A 3,463-nucleotide genomic window follows, 5' to 3' on the forward strand; every position below is an offset into this window, starting at 1 on the left:
TATATATTCAATCTGATTGAAGCAATTCATTGTATACTGTATAGAATTTCAAATATTGATGTATTTTTATACTTTTGATTAATTGTCGCAATCATAATCGTTAAATTTTTTTTATATAGATTTTTTTTTTAATTTAGATGTATTTTTCCGGCTAAGGCTATCGGTACTGCCGCAGTGCGAAAAAAAGCTGCTGTTTTCTATCGGCACTGCCGCAGTGCCAAAAAGCTGCTGTTTTCTATCGGCACTGCCACAGTGCGAAAAAAGCTGATATTTTCTATCGGCATTATTGTCGCAGTGCGAAAAAAGCCTCGATTTCCTATCGGCACTGCCACAGTGCCAAAACGCTGCAGTTTTCTATCGGCACTGCCACTCGAAAATAATAAAGTGAATGTTTTTATCGATAGATTATGGTATCAATAATTGGTTAGGCTAGCCTAGCCTATGTTATTGTTAACATTATATTATATATGTTTTACAATTACTTCTAATTTTTTCTAATTATTAAAAATATACGTATATCTAGGCCCATACATAAAACAAAAATTAAACAACAAAATTAAAAATAAAATAGTAATAATAATAATAATAAAAATAATAATAATAATAATAATAATAATAACAATGCTCGAATAATACTACAATAATGAATATCAATTGTTTGATTAATGAGATGGATCAGCATATATTAAATCAACTTGCGTCTATGCTAAACCTGTTTTTTAAATAAAGATGTTATCAATTTTATTCTGTTTTAAAATAGTCTTATAAATTATGTTTATTTTCTATGATAATTTTATCCACATAATTCATGTTATCAATGTTAGTATGGTTGATAAATAATATATAAAATAATAAAAATAATAATAATAATAATAATAATAATAATAAAAATAATAATAATAATAATAATAATAATAATAATAATAATAATAATAATAATAATAATAATAATAATAATAATAAAAATAATATTAATAATAATAATAATAATAATAAAGGTGCTCGAATAATGTTTTAATAAAGAATTAATAATACTTCAACAATACTTCAATAGGCCTATTTGCGATAGTGTGATTAATAAGATATTTGTTGATTAATTTATAGAAATATATAGGTATATACCATTAATAATGATTCAGCATATTAAATCAACTTACGTCTATAGATGTAAAATCTATTTTTTCAATAAAATGTTACCTATTTTATTCTGTTTAAAAAAATAATCTTATAAATTACATTATAAAGTTTCATTGTAAATTCTGTGAGAATTTAATCCACATAATTTATGTTTTCAATTATTTAAGCATTTAAACAATCCAGTGGGCCTAACGCTGGATGTAAATGGATGTAAATGTAAAACAAAACAAAAACAAAAAACAAAAACAAAAGCATTGCCAAAGTGTTTTCGTGTATGCAAATGCTAATACTATAGCGCGATTACCGCGTATTTTTGGAAAGCAGAGCCCAGGATGGTTCACACGAGGTGACGAATATCCATCAAAATGCCGTATAAATAAACTGCAATTATGTAAATAACTTTCACAAGAAATTTACAAATATCTTAATTATTATAATCTTAATTAATATCTTAAATTAGTTAATTACTAATTAATTAATAGATTGATATAAGCATTGTGACTTATAACTACAATTTATTAATATATTTTAATTAATAAATACAAGAATCCTGCAACGAATTTTCAGGTCAGAAATTGGCATCAAAAGGTAATTTTTCAATCGCGATCTTCGTATTTGTCGGTTCATGGAAATAGCGACGATAAACATATAATAATTAGTTTATAGTTGTTACTATAGTTATAATAATAATAATTATATATAAATATATATATATATATAAATATATATATATAACATAAAAAAACAGACTTTACATTGATGACGCAAGTTGATTAATATGCTGAATCATTGTTATAATAATTATTATTTTATATATTAATTATCTACCATTTTAACATTGAAATCATGAATTAGCATGTGGATAAAATTATCGCAGAAAATAAACTTATAATTTATAAGATTATTTTTTAAAACAGAATCAAATAGATAACATATTCAAAAGCAGGTTTTGCATGAACGTAATTTTATTTAATATGTTAATTATTATTATCTCATTAATTAAACTATCGTAAAATTATTATTATTATTATTATTGTTTTTGTTTATTTTTTGTTTTATGTATATGCCTAGGCATACATAATATATAATATATATATTTAATAATTTAATTAGAAATAATTATTTAAAATACTAATTGTAAAACAAATATAATATAATGTTAACAATAATATAGGCTAAGCTAGACCTAATCAATTATTGATATAATAAAGCCAAATATTTAACATCATTAATACAACACCTTCATGACAGTCCAGCCCTCCAAATCTTATTTTAATAACTAACTGAATTCACTTCAATGCTATATTTTGATCTTCATCATTATTATTATTATTATTATTATTATTATTATTATTATTATTATTAGTATTATTATTATTATTTTTTATTATTTTTTATTTATTATTACTATCTGTATTATTATTATTATTATTTTCAATTTATTATTATTTATTTATTTATTATTATTAGTATTGTTATCATTATTAATATTATTATCTTCATTATTATTATTAGTATTATTATTATTATTATTATTAATTTTTTATTATTTTTTATTTATTATTACTATCTGTATTATTATTATTTTCAATTTATTATTATCAATTTATTTATTATTATTATTGTTATCATTATTAATATTATTTTTATTTTTATTTTTATCATTGTTATTATTATTATTATTATTATTATTATTATTATTATTAGCATCATTAATAATATTAGTATCTTTGCCATAATCTTTGTTTCTCTAGTAGGTATCTTGCAGAGGGGCATGTTCCCATTTTTTTGCCTGCCAGTCTCATTACGTTTTGAGTGAAATACAATTATGAATTATGAATTATACCAATGTCATCTGTCGATAAAAAAACATCGATTCGATTAATTAACAGCAGCTTTTCGCACTGTGGCAATGCCGATAGAAAACAACAACTTTTTCGCACTGCGGCAGTGCCGATAGAAAACAGCAGCTTTTTTAATTGAAAATTAGATTTTTTTATATTTTTATGTACTACATTTTTATAAAAATATATGAAGTTGTATAATTGCAAAATCGTATTAAAAATGTAATTTTATGTACTACATTTTTATAAAAATAAATGAAGTTGTATAATTGCAAAATCGTATTAAAATGTGTTTATTTACGTTTGGTTTGCGGCGTATTTCAATTAACTTATTCGTTATTTGTACTATTTTGTTTAATTATTTAATTAAATTATTTATTATATGTAAGTTTAACAAATAGTACAAAAATAAAAAGTATATAAATTACAAAACCATAGTAAATACTGTATAATAACATAGGCCTAACACATTTAAATTTATT

The sequence above is a fragment of the Anneissia japonica genome, unplaced genomic scaffold (genome assembly GCF_011630105.1).
Source record: "Anneissia japonica isolate Jap-2015-1 unplaced genomic scaffold, ASM1163010v1 scaffold288162_len571657_cov150, whole genome shotgun sequence".
Taxonomy (NCBI): domain Eukaryota; kingdom Metazoa; phylum Echinodermata; class Crinoidea; order Comatulida; family Comatulidae; genus Anneissia; species Anneissia japonica.